Raw genomic sequence first — 14,275 nt, forward strand, 5'->3', positions numbered from 1 at the left:
GAAATATTACTTAAGTCTTTTCAGAAAAAGGTACAATGAATAAGTGACTAGTCAGAGTGTCTACAGTTCACTCTATCCTTTGTGATTGCCATGAACGTGTAAGGCTATCAGCAGAGAGGAACAGGAAACTCTGACACAGAAAAGTATCTCAAGGGCTCTGGAGATGAACTGGGATACAATGAGTGGCCTTCTGAAGCACTATATGTAAAAAATGTTTAATATACAAAAATACTATTTATTAAGTTATCTTTTAAGAACTATCAGAAACAGGTGGCCAAATCCACAAATAGCCAAACATCCCTTTTTCACACATAATTAGACCTCATAAGCAGGAGCATTTCATTCAGTTCAGTCATCTCAGCATTCGAAGGTCATAAGCATCTTCTATAGGGAGAGACGAAGCTGAAGATAACACCGGGAAGAACCTGCCTTGATTCTAAAAGAAATTTTCATGCTCAAACAGGCAAGGATCACTTGAAAAAGCTAAAAACATAATCCTGCAAAAAATTAAAAAAAATATATATATATATACACATATATAAATGACCATTTTTCAGTCACTGGACATCAGGCAGTACAGGACTAGGACTCCTGAGTAATGAGAAACAAATGAGAATGAGCCTGACCACTGCCCTGACTCACTGCTTAAAGTGCGTTTCCAGCCCCAGTACAGGAAGGGGGAACCCAGATAGAGCCTGGTGGCCTCCCTTAATTGAGGAGGTGCTTTTGTGAGTCTATGGAGTCCAAGGCACCTAGAACTCACCGAGCAAAGTCCTGCAGAGGAGATGGTGCTACAGAGAAAAAGTTTCAAAAATCTGCAACCCAGTACTAATCAGTGCACAGGAATGAAGAAACTACCGAAAATCAAAGAAAGAACCACCTAAAAGGAGCAGAAGGAACAATTCCTGGAGCTCACGCAGGGCCAGAAACATCCCCCCCACCCCCGCCAGAGTACAACACCTCACAGTCCCCAGAACATTGTATGACGCACTAAGGAGGTTACTGCCCCAGGAGGGGAGCAAAATGAGCCCTGAACTAAAGGTTTCTCTGGTGTAGCGCTAACAGAGTTTAAAAGAAAGCTTCAAAAATATCGAACTGTCTCCAAATGACTTAACTGCATCCCAGAACAAAGCTTAAGGATATTGAGAAGAACATAAAAATAGCTGGCACCCAATAAAGTAAAGTTCGTATTGTTTGACTTCTAATAAAAATTACCAGGAATGCAAAGAAAGAAAAAAACATAGCACCCATACTGTGGACTGAATGATTGTGTCTCCCCAATATTCCTGTTAAAGCCTTAATCGCCAATGTGACAGTATTTGGACCTTTGGGGAAGTAATTAGTATTAAATGAGGTCCTAAACGTAAGGCCCTAATCTGATGGAACTGGGATCCTTCTAAGAGGACGAGGAGACATTAGAACTTGTGTGCTCTGTCTCTCTCTGTCTCTCTCTCTCTCTGTCTCTGTCTCTCTCCCCACATGCACAGACTGAGGAAAGGCCACGGGAAACCAAATTCTGCCAGAACTTTATTTAACCTGGACTTCTAGCATCCAGAACTGTGAGAAAATAAATTTCTTGTTTAAGCCACCCAGTCAACATTATTTTATTAGGACCGTTAGAGGTAAGGTAGCCATAATAAGCAGAAAAATGAATCAATAGAAACAGAACTAAAAACAAATGTATGGTTACCGGTAGTGGGAAGGGATAAATTGGGACTTCAAGATTTGCAGATACTACTACACATAAAAGAGATAAAAAGCAAGTTTATACCGTGCAGCAGAGGGAACTATATTCAATGACTTGTAGTGACCTATAATGAAAGAGAACATGAATATGAATCTATGTGTGTATACAGATGACTGACCTATTCCGCTGCACACCAGACATTAGTGCAACATTGTAAACTGACTATACTTCAAGTTTTTAAAAAGGAACACTTGATGGGGCTTTTTGTGTAGACCTAAACCGTTGGAAATGCCTCACAGGGTAACTATGTGGTTTCCTTTCCTCACAGAACTACGTCTTAGATCTGTGGGAAAGAACTACAAGACAGAGCTGCTAAATAAACTATGAGAAACCTAACAAGCTCTTGTATCTTAGGTGCTGGCACATCCCAACAATCAGTACTGCTCCAGGGTGTGATAAGCGTAGGAGTCAGTATGATTTGAACTCAATGCATGTTCAGAGAGTGTCTCAAATTCAGAACCAGGCAGATCTATCTTCCCTGACCCCAAATATGTTAATAGTCCTAAAGTAAACTGGCTGAGGAAACTGGATCCCAAAGATTACAGGTGAGGAGTTTCTGAAGTGTGTCCATGTTCCACGGGAGATGAAAGAAGGCCAATTTTTGAAAGAATTATGAACTGACTGACGTGACAACTGCTGACTGAGCAAAAATTCTTTTCTAAAGGGCTTTCCTGAAGATTACGACTCAAACATTGGAGGAGCAAAGGTGATGGGGTGATGGGCAATGGAAGGAATCAGAACATGTGAAATTCTTAAAAAGAGTATTGACTTAAATAATTTTGCCTATGTTACACAATTCTTTACACTTAAAGAAAAGAAACTGAACTAGAAATAGCATGTATGGCTTTACACTAAAAAATTATTCAAAAGGGACCCTGAACAGCTATTATAACCATATTCCATATGTTACTGATAGAAAAATATTAACCATGCCAAGTAAACACATAGAACATATAAGAAAAATTCAAAGCAAACCTCTAGAGGTGAAAAATACAGTATCTAAGATGAAAAATTCACAGGATGGTATCAACAGCAGATTAGAAACTGCAGGAAAAAATACTGATAAATTTGATGGCATGATAATAGAAACATACCCAAAAGGAAACGCAAAGAAAGAAAACTAAATAACAGCACGACAGCGAGCTGTGTGGTAACTGCAGGCAGACTAATACATGTAGAACTGGAGCACCTGGAGAAAGTAGGGGTAATAAATAAAACGTTTGAAGAAAGAATGGCCTCAGTGCCGTACTGTGCAAGGCAATATACAGATTCAATACAGTCCCCATCAAATTACCAATGACATTTTTCACAGAGCTGGAACAAGAAACGTTAAACCTTGTATGGAAACACAAAAGACCCCAAATAGTCAAAACAATCTTGAAAAAGAACAGAATTGGGGGAATCATGCTCCCTGACTTCAGACTATACTACAAAGCTACAGCAATCAACAGTATGGTACTGGCACAAAAACAGACACATAGACCAATGAAACAGCATAGAAAGTCCAGAAATAAACCCACCCACTTATGGTCAATTAATCCACGACAAAGGAGGCAAGAATATACAATGGAGAAAAGACAGTCTTTTCAATAAGTGGTGCTGGGGAAACTGGACAGCTACCTGTAAAAGACTGAAATTAGAACATTCTCTTCCACCATGTACAAAAATAAACTCAAAATGGATAAAAGACCTCAAAGTAACACCAGATACTGTAAAACTCCTAGAGCAAAAAATAGGCACGACACTCACGGACATACATTACAGAAAGACATTTTTTGAACCAGCTCCTGAAGTATTGGAAATAAAAGCAAAAACAAACAGATGGGATCTAATTAAACTTCAAAGCTTTTGCACAACTAAGGACACCATCAACAAAACGAAAAGACAACCTACAAAATGGGAGAAAATCTTTGCAAATGATGTGACTGAGACTAATTTCCAAAATCTACAAATAGCTCATATATCTTAATATCAAAGAAACAAGCAACCCAATCCAAAAACGGGCAGAAGACCTAAACAAGCAGTTCTCCAAGGAAGACATACAAACAGCCACCAGACACATGACAAAATGCTCAGCATCGCTACTTGTCAGAGAAACGCACAGCAAAACTACAACGTGATATCACTTAACACCAGCCGGAATGGCCACCATTGAGAAGTCTGCAGATGACAGATGCTGGAGAGGCTGTGGAGAAAAGGGAACCCTTCCACACTGTTGGTGGAGTCTAGATTGGTGCAGCCACTATGGAGGACAGTACAGAGGTTCCTTAAAAAAAGGAAAATAGACCTACCATGGGATCCAGCAATCCCAATGCTGGGCATGTATCTGGAGAAAAATAAAATTCAAAAAGACACATGCACCCCAATGCTCACAGCAGCAATATTTACGACAGCCAAGACATGGAAACACCCCAAATGTCCACTGACAGATGACCGGATAAAGAAGATGTGGTACGTATATACAATGGAACACTACTCAGCCACACAAAAAGAAAATAATGCCATCTGCAGCCAGACGGACAGACCTGAAGACTGTCATTCTAAGTGAAGTGGGCTGGAAAGAGAAAGAAAAATGCCATACGACATCATTTATATGAGGAATCTAAAAAATAATATCAATAATAATAAGGCCACCAATGTACTAATTATCATTTTGACTTCTTGAACATGTGTAAGCACACCTGACCGTCCTTTATGACTGGATTACCATATTCTGTTGATTCTTATTTTGTAGTTGGCTTTATTCCTTTAATAACTATGTAAGTTTAAAAACCTAATCTCTTCTCAGAATCAGTAAGTAGTACATGTAAACTAAAAAAAAGTACAGTATACTGTATCTATGTATCTGCATGCAATATAATGTGTGTGTGCAGTCGAACTGTAGTAACTCTACCTAATAAAACTGGAAAAGGAGGGAAGAAAAAAAAAAAACCATACAGATCAACGAAACAGAATAGAGAGCCCAGACATAAACCCACAAACATTCAGTCAATTCATCTTCGACAAAGAAGGCAAGAACATACAGTGGAGTAAAGACAGTCTCTTCAGCAAAGCATGTAGGGAAAACTGGACAGCTGCATGTAAATCAATGAAGTCAGAATACTCCCTCACACCCTACACAGAAATGAATTCAAAATGGCTTCAAGACTTAAACATAAGACAACACACTATACACCTCTTAGAAGAAAACATAGGGAAAACATTATATTACATACATCTCAGCAGTGTTGTCCTAGGGCAGTCTACTCCAGAAATAGAAATAAAAACACAAATAAACAAATGAATTTATCAGCTTTTGCACAGCAAAGAAAACCATAAGCAAAACAGAAGGACAACCTACGAGAAGGGAGAAAATATTTGCAAAAGATGACACTGACAAGGAGTTAATTTCCAGAATACAGAAACAGCTCATACAACTGAATAACCAAACAACAACTCAATCCAAAAATGGACAGAAAATCTAAACCAGCATTTCTCCAATGAAGACATACAAATGTCCACCAGGCACATGAAAAAAGGCTCAAGGTTGCTAATTATCAAACAAATACAAGTCAAAACTACAATGAGGTATCATCTCACACCAGTCAGAAAGGCCTTCATTCGAAAGTCCACAAAGGATAAATGCTGGAGAGGCTGTGGAGAAAAGGAAGCCTCCTACACTGTTGGTGGAAATGTAGTTTTGTGCAGCCACTGTGGAAAGCAGGAGGGAGATTCCTCAAAAGACTAAAAACACACTTGTCAAAAGCTTTTGATCTTGGGAGCAGGCCAACAAGCTCCCAAAGGCCCAGGCCTCGCCCGTTATTCTGCCCCAGCTCGCCTGTGTCCCACAGGGTCTGGGGCGGCCTCCGCTCCCAGGGCAGGTCCACCTACGCGGGAAGGCCACGGCCTGAGGGCCAGTCCAGCGCCCTCCCATCTCCCAGGGCTGCTCCAACTTTCCCAAACCCCTGTATCAGTGGCGGCCAAGAAAGACGTGGGGTTCAGTGACTGCTAAACAACTGGGGCGGCGGGCCTGGGACCTGCCTTAGGGCCCTAACGGGACGCGCGGCCGGGACCTCACCCACGCACCCTTCCCTGTGCGCCTCCCCAGCTGCACAGCCCAGGCCTCACCTGCCGACTCCTCGACCTGCTCGCCCTGACCAGCGCCCCCTTACCTGCTTGGCGACAGCAGCAGAAGCGACAGCAAGCGGCTGGTGGCCCAGGCCCCAGGTGCATTCCTCCTCTGGGAGCTGGTTCAGGAGCACCCGGCTCCCGCCCAGCGTCCACACGCTCTGCGCGCGCTCCCGCGTCCGCGCACATGCGCGTCGGTGCGCTCCCCTCCCCCTCCCGCCCTCCGCGTGGACACCAGTCTTGGGCTCCTGCAGTAGGGTCCCTGCGACTGGGGCCTGGCGGTGGGGCGATGGGGCGGGCCCACCTCGCGGCCAGGGCCAGCCAGGCCCCCAACCCCAACGCCCCCACCCTGCCACTCACAGGGTCCCGGCACCCAAGTAGAATCACCACAGGTTCAGGCCAGGCCACACACCCCAAGGCCCACCACCCCCAGGCCCACACCCCCTGCTCGCCACCCCCAACTCAGTCACTGCCTCCCCAGCCCCGGCCAGGCCTGGTCCCCAAATGATCGCACAAAGACAAGCCTCCTTCTCCTCACACCGAAGTCCCCGCCCCCAGACTGTGCCCCACTAGGTCCTAAGCTACAGCCCCCACAAATCAAGCTGACCTCTCATGCCTCACCCCAGGTCCCCCACCTTACAGAGATAGTCCCCTCACCCTTCACCCCGGGATTACCCCCATCCCTCAGCCGGGTCCCCCCACTCCAAGCGGCCCTCAACTGGGTCACTTCCACTCCTAGCGACCCCCTCACCCCTCAGCCTGTCCCCCTTCACCGTGGGATCCCCAACAACTGTAGTGCACCCCTAACCCAGCTGCCCCCCTCACCCCTCACCTTTCACCTAACGGGGGCGGGGCCGTCCGGGCTCCGATCACCAGGGTGTCAACCGCCAGACAGGGATCCCAGGCAGCTTGCGGGCACACAGCCTTGTGTCCCAGGCTCCCGGGCCTGGGGGGTGGGGCTAGAGGCCGTTCCAAATCCTGCCTGGGCGCCCTGCCCCACTCCCGTCCCCTCTAACCCCCACGTCCAGTGTCTCGTCTGAGCCCATGGGTCAGGGTGGTCCCGGGCTGCATACCGCTCGCCAGTGGGCTCTGTGTGGTTGATGGTGCTGCCGGGTGGGAGGGTGCAGCCCGACCCAGGGATGGACAGCAGGAAGCAGCAGCGACGGCAGCGGGCGGAGGAGGCTGCCCTGGGAGAGCCAGTCGACTTGCTACCATCTCCCCCGCTGCCTGGCATGGAGCAGCCTCTGCTACCCCAGCTTCCTGGAAAGAATCCCTCCCTGTCAGCCTGCTCCTGGGAGGCAGGCGCGGTGTGGTCAGGGAGGCGAAGCGGCAGCGGCGGTGGCCGTAGCGGCGGATGCGACGGCTGGACTGGGGCTGCCCCACCCGACAGCAGGCATTTGCTTCCATTTCCTGCTGTCTCTACTCACACTTCAAGAAGCCCGCCTCCCAGGAGCAGGCTGACCCCTACCCTGCGTCCCAGGAACCTGGGGCGGTAGAGGGCGCCACCAGGCCAGGCTGCAGGGGAGGTGGGAGCAAGCCCACCAAGAGCATCTGGGGCAAGGCCTTCTTTCCTCACAGCTGCTGCGGCCACCACCGATGACTCGACCCCTGACCACACCCCGCAGGCCTCCCAGGAGCAAGCTAACCACCAAATGCGTGTCCCTCTAACGGGGGGAAGAAGATGCCCCAGTCCAGCCAGGGCTAAGGGGACATGGGGACAAATCCAGGGGCTCACACCTGGCAGTCCCCCTTCCGCCTCAGCAGCCACTACTCCCTGACCAAACTGCGAAAGGATCCCGAAATCGCTGACCTGGGGATGTGCCTCCATTCGACCTGGGGCAGCAGACACCGCCCCCAGGGCAGGGCACAAGGAGTTGGGAGCAAATTCACAGGCTCACACAGGGTACCTCCCTTATCCCGCTTCCACAGCTGCCACAACTGCCTGCACCCCAGCTCCCTCACTGGACCAGCCGGGGCTCCAGGGAGCAGTAAGACCTAAAGATGAACCTGGGGCAGCAGAGGCCGCCCCCAGGTCAAACTGCAGATGAGATGTGAGCAAATGACTGGCTGGCAAGGGGTAGCCCCCTCCTCCTCCCGCCACCGCTACTGCTGCTGCCATCCTCCCAGCCCCCTGACCACACCGAGCCCCTGGCCTTACCAAAGTCAAATTGAGGAAAAATATCTTAACATAATAAAAACCATTTATAACATCCCTACAGCCACCATAATAACCTACAATGAAAAGCTGAAAGCCTGTCTGCTAAAATCTGCAACAACACAAGGATGCCCACTCTCACCACTTCTGTTCAATATACTTTGGAAGTCCTAGTAGAGCAATTAGACAAGAAAAAGATATAAAAGACATCCAAATTGGAAGACAAGAGGTAAAATTGTCACTATATGTGCATGACATAATACTATATGCGGAAAATCCTAAAGGGGACGCACAAAAATGACTAGAGCTAATAAAAGAATGCAGCAACATAGCAGAATACAACATCAACATACAGAAATCAGTGGCTTTTCGATAAATGAAAGTAATAATCCCTTTTAAAATTGCATCCAAAAAATTAAGACTCAGGAATAAATCTGACGTAGGAAGTGAAAGGCTTATATGCGGAGACCTAGAAAACACTGACTAAGGAAATTAAAAGATTACCTAGAGAAATGCAAAGATAGCCCAGGTTCTTGCATTGGAAGAATTAATATTATGAAAACGGCCATACTACCCAGAGCAAACTACAGATTCTTAGCAAATCACCCAGGACATTTTTCACAAAATTAGGACATATCATCTTAAACTTCATACAAAATCACTAAAGACCCAGAATGACCAAAGCATTACTGAAGAAAAAGAATGAAGCAGAAGGAATAACCTCCCCGACTTGAGACACTACTACAGAGCTACAATCAAACCAGCATGACATTGGTACAAAAACAGACCTACAGATCAATGGAACAGAATAGAGAGCCCAGAAATAAACCCACAAACATTCGGTCAATTCATCTTGGACAAAGGAGGCAAGAACATGCCATGGAGTGAAGACGACTTTAGCTTCAGCGAATGGTGTAGGCAAAACTGGACAGCTGCACGCATATCAATGAAGTTAGAATACTCCCGCACATCATACACAAAAACAAATGCAAAATGGTTTAAAGACTCAAGTAGAAGACAACACAAGTCTCTTAGAAGAAAATATAAGCAAAACATTATTTCACATACTTCTCAGCAATATTTTCCTACAGCACTCTACCCAAGCAATAGAAATAAAAGTAAAAATAAACAAACGGGACCTAACTGAACTTACAAGCTTCTCCACAGCAAATGAAACCATAAGCAAAATTAAATGACAACCTACAGGATGGGAGAAAGTATTTGACAAAGGCTGATTTTCCCGAATATAGAAACAGCTCACGCGATATAATAACAAAACACAAAGAACCCAATCCAAAAATGGGCAGAAGATCCAAACATGCATTGCTCCAATGAAGACATACAAATGGTCAGTAGGCACATGGAAAAATGCTCAGTATCTCTAATTATCAGAGAAACGCAAATCAAACCTCTAATGAGGTATCACCTCAAGCTCGTCAGAATGGCCATCATAAATGATAAACGCTGGAGAGAGTGTGGAGAAAAACGAAGCCTCCTACACTGTTGCTAGGAAATGTAGTTTGGTGAAGCCATGATGGAAAACAGTATGCAAATTCCTCAAAAAACTAAAAACAGACTTACCACATGAACCAGCAATGCCACTTCTGGGTATATATCTGGAGGGAACTCCAGTGTGAAAACATACCTCCACCCTAATGTTCACAGCACCACACTATACAACAGCCAAGACATGGAACCAACCTAAATATAGCAACAGATGACTGGTAAAGAAATTGGGGTAGTTTTATACAGTGGAATACTACGCTGCCATGAAAAAGAATAAAATGCTATTTGCAGCAATGTGGATGGACCTAGAGAACATCATTCTAAATGAAGCAAGCCAAAAAGAGAAAAATACCATATGATATCACTCATATGTGGAATCTAAACAAAAAAAAAAAAAAAGAAAAAGGAAAAAGAAAGGAAAAGGACACTATGAACTCATCTACAATACAGAAACAGTCTTGTACACATAGTAAACAATCTCATGGTTACCAGGCAAAGGGGGTGGAAAAGGATACATTTGGGAGTTTGAGATTTACATATGGTAGCCGCTATATATATATAATATATATATATATAATATAGAGAGAAAGAGAGGGAGACTGACTTAAAAATTTTTTTCTTCTGTGTAGCACAGAGACCTACCTAAGTTCAATATCTAGTAATATCCTATAACGGAAACACCACTACAGCCAACGCCTTAGGGAGCAAGAGAAGAAAGGGAAGGAGAGTCAGTTACCCTAGGCTAGAACCCAGTCCTTTGGAAGTCCTTGCTCGTGCCCAAACAGTGCCCGCTGAGAGCACTGCACCTTCCTCTAAGGAGCAGGCTGCCCTGAGGACGTGCCTCCAGGGAACCTGGGGCAGCAGAGGCCACCCCCAGTCCAGGCCATGGGGGAGATGGGAGCAAATCCACAGGCTGGCACAGGGCAGCCCCTCTTCTCCCGCCCTCGCAGCTGCCACCACTGCAGTCTTCCCCTCTCCCTGATCAAATCGTACAGGCCTCCAGGAAACAGGCTGACCTAAACAGGTGAGTCCTGCAACCCTGGGGCAGCAGACGCTGCCACAAGGCCAGGCCCCTGGGGAGATGGGGATAAATGCAAGAGCTTGCACAGGGCAGCCTCACTCCCGCCCTCACCGCCCCTGCTCCCTGACCACACTATGCCAGCCTCCTCGGAGCAGAATGACCTACAGACTTGGATCCAATGATCCTGGGGCAGCTAGGCCACCCCAAAGCCAGGCCACAGGGGGTGATAGGAGCAAATGACTGGCTGGCCAAGGGGTAGCCCCTCTCCTCCCGCCACCACTACTGCTGCTGCCATTTTCCCAGGCCTCTGAACACACTAAGCCCCTGGTCTTACTAAACTGGGTATAGAGGGAACATATCTCAACATGATAAAAGCTATTTATGACAAACCTACAGCCAGCATCATACTCTACACTGAGAAGCTGAAAGCCTGTCTACTAACATCTGGAACAAGACAAGGTTGCCCACTCTCACCACTTCTATGCAATACAGTATTGGAAGTCCTAGTAGAGCAATTAGACAACAAAAAGAAATAAAAGAGATCCAAACTGGAAGAGAAGAGGTAAAGCTGTCACTATATGTGGATGACATAATACTGTATGTGGAAAACCCTAAAGGCTCCCCACAAAAATAACTTGAGCTAATAAAAGAATTCAACTAGGTAGCAGGACACAACATCAACATACAGAAACCAGTGGCATTTATTACACAAATGTAATAATCTCTTTTAAAACTGCTTTCAAAAAAATAAAAAAACTTCGGAATAAATCTGACCCAGGAAATGAAAGACTTACATGGGGAGACCTACAAAACACTGATGAAAGAAATTAAAGAAGACATAAAGAAATGGAAAGATGGCCCAGATCCTTGCATTGGAAGAATTAATTTTGTTAAAATGGCCATACTGCCCAGAGCAACCTACAGATTCCTATCAAATCACCCAGGACATTTTTCACAAAACTAGAACAAATCATCCTAAAACTTACACGGAATCACAAAAGACCCAGAATTACCAAAGCATTATTGGAGAAAATGAACGAAGCAGGAAGGATAACCCTCCCAGACTTCACACGCTACTACAGAGCTGCAATCAAACCAGCACGGTCTTGGTACAAAAACAGACCTACGCATCGATGGAACAGGATAGAGCCCAGATATAAACCCACGAACTTTCACTCAAATTATCTTTGACAAAGGAGACAAGAACATATAATGGAGTGTGAACAGTCTCTTCAGCAGATGGTGTAGGAAAACTGGACAGCTGCATGCAAATCAATGATGTTCGAATACCCCTCACACCATACGCAAAAATAAGTTCAAAATGGCTTAAAGACTTAAATATGACAAGACACTAAGTCTCTCATTAGAAAACATAAACATTATCTAACATACTTCTCAGTAACCTTCTTCTAGGGCAGTCTACCCAAGCTACATAAATAAAAGCAAAAATAAACAAACAAATACATATATACTTCTCTTCAGATTTTTCCCATTATATGTCATTACAAGAAGTTGAATATAGCTCCCTGTGCTCTACAGTAGGACCTTATTGTTTAGGTATTTTATATAGAGTCATGTGTATCTGTTAATCCCAAACTCCTAATTTATCCCTCTCCCACCCCGTGCCCTTTGGTAACCATGTTTTGTTTTCTGTGTGCAGCAGGCATTTTTAGAAGTAGATCCCGGTGAGTTATAGGCCTCGTACATTTAAAATTCTGGTAGACATTTCCAAATGGCTCTTCAAAAAAGACCATACAAATTTACACATCCACCAACAACATTTGGAAGTGCCTTGCCAACACTGTACATTATCAACCTTTTCCATTTTCGACAATCTGAGAGGTCAGATTCTCACCATTGCTTTAATTTGCCTTCCTTTTGTTAGGATTGAGGTCGGGTATCTCTCTGCCTCCCCCTCCCAGAACACAAACACATTCTCATTCACTGGAAAATACACATACAGAAAAAACAAATTTCTACTGTATAGCACAGGGAACTATATTCAATATTTTGTAATAAGCTATAATGAAAAAATACGAAAAGGAATATACATATGTACATGTATGACTGAAGCATTAGGCTGTGCACCAGAAACTGACAACACTGTGAACTGGTTATATTTCAGTTACAATTTTTTAATTAAAAAAAGAAAATACACATACAGAAAGGTGCACAAAGCTTTATTTTATGTGTGTGCATCTATTAATGAAGATACAAAGCAAACACTTGGACAGCACATGGAATGTGACCAGCACCCCAAAGCACACCCTGCCCCCAAGCTTCTCCCTGATCACAGACCCTCCCTCCCACAGAGGTAACCACTATCTTGTGATGAGTATTTCATGCTTTTCTTTATGGTTTTATCATCTGAATATGCGTACCCAAATAATAGTCTATTTTGGCCTATATTTGAATTTTCTATGGATGGAATCATATTACACACGTCCTTTGGGGCTGGACTTCTTTTGCCCCACGTTAGGTTTTTGAGATTCATACCCTGTTGCATGGTGATCGGGTGTCATTTCACACGACTAAAAATCATTTCAAATTCTCTCTCTATACTGGGGGCTGGGGGTCTTCTCTCAGAGTCTCTCTCTCTCCTCCTGGTGAAATGTTTCATTGGTGTTGTAAAATCTCCCCACGTTTCTAGGAAGAAAGAGCAAGAAGGTGGGAAGAGGTTTGGGAATTGGGAAGAAGCTGAGGCTCAGAGAAGCCACAAGCCAGCAGGTGCCAGCCCAGATTCACATCCACGACTGACACCAGAGTCCAGGCTCACTGCCCCATCCCAAAGAGATGAAGCAGCTCCAAACAGACCAGGGGCATCCAGGGTGACCCAGGCTCCGTACAGGGCACATCCCAGACAGTGAGGACTGTAGGGATGCAGAAGAGACTGAGTTCAGGGAAGGCTTCCTGGAGGGGGTAGCAGTTGACCTTTGCTCTGACCCTTCTTCCTCCCCAAGGCCCCTGAGCCCCTAGCCCAGGGTGGGGGGGGGGGCTCCAGATGCTCTCACCTCTGGACAGTGTCTTCCTGGGAATGACTTGTCTGCCTGGCCCCAGATGGGTCCTGAGAAAGGTTAGAAGCTGGAGGCCATGGGCCTGTGCTGGGCTCCTGGGAACCCTGTCGTGACTTACCCTCTGCCCTCCCCTTGCAGACACAGCCCTGGACTGTGACCTGAACTGTGAAGTCAGGCAGGTTAGGGGCTTTGTGGACAAGGCAGGGGGTTTCTGGCTGGGCCCAGAAAGGGGGATGGAGTTTGGAGCTGCTCTAGGCTGGGTTAAGAGGGATGAGGCCCCTCAGGTATCCCCCTGCCTCCCGGCTGATGCCAAGGTCAGGGGGGGCAAAGAGGAGCCAGGCATGGCTGGGGGCCTTTCACTGGGAGAAAAACCATCACCAAGAACTTTCAGTCACATTGGTGCCCAAACCTTCCTTTGAAGGGAATCCTTCTGGATTTTCAATCTAGTCTGGGGGCAGCAAACATTTCTCCAAGAGCAAGCTAGTAAGTATTTCAGGCTTTGAGAGCCATGCTGTCTCCGCTGAATGACTTGGTTCTGCCACTGTGGGATGAGAGCTGCAGGCAACACGGAAACAAAGGGATGTGACAGTGTCCCAATAAAACTCCACTTAGAAAAACAGGCAGTGGCTGAGCTAAATGTGGCCCTTGGCCAGTAGTATGTCAAGCCCCTGATGTAGGTGAAAAGGGAAACCTACCAAGGATGAAACTACGAGCTCTGGGCTGGA

The 14,275-nt window shown here is 45.7% G+C and overlaps 1 non-coding gene and 1 pseudogene across 1 annotated transcript; one reads left to right on the top strand and one right to left on the bottom strand.

The window, feature by feature from the left end:
• LOC135319719 (insulin-like growth factor 1 receptor) overlaps positions 1–14,275 on the bottom strand; it is a 54,425-nt pseudogene that overhangs the window by 15,336 nt on the left and 24,814 nt on the right.
• LOC116151684 (small nucleolar RNA SNORA18) lies at positions 1,927–2,056 on the top strand. The gene has a single exon (XR_004135196.1). It is a non-coding gene; the product is annotated as a small nucleolar RNA SNORA18 (small nucleolar RNA).

This window comes from Camelus dromedarius, chromosome 31, assembly GCF_036321535.1.
Source record: "Camelus dromedarius isolate mCamDro1 chromosome 31, mCamDro1.pat, whole genome shotgun sequence".
NCBI lineage: Eukaryota > Metazoa > Chordata > Mammalia > Artiodactyla > Camelidae > Camelus > Camelus dromedarius.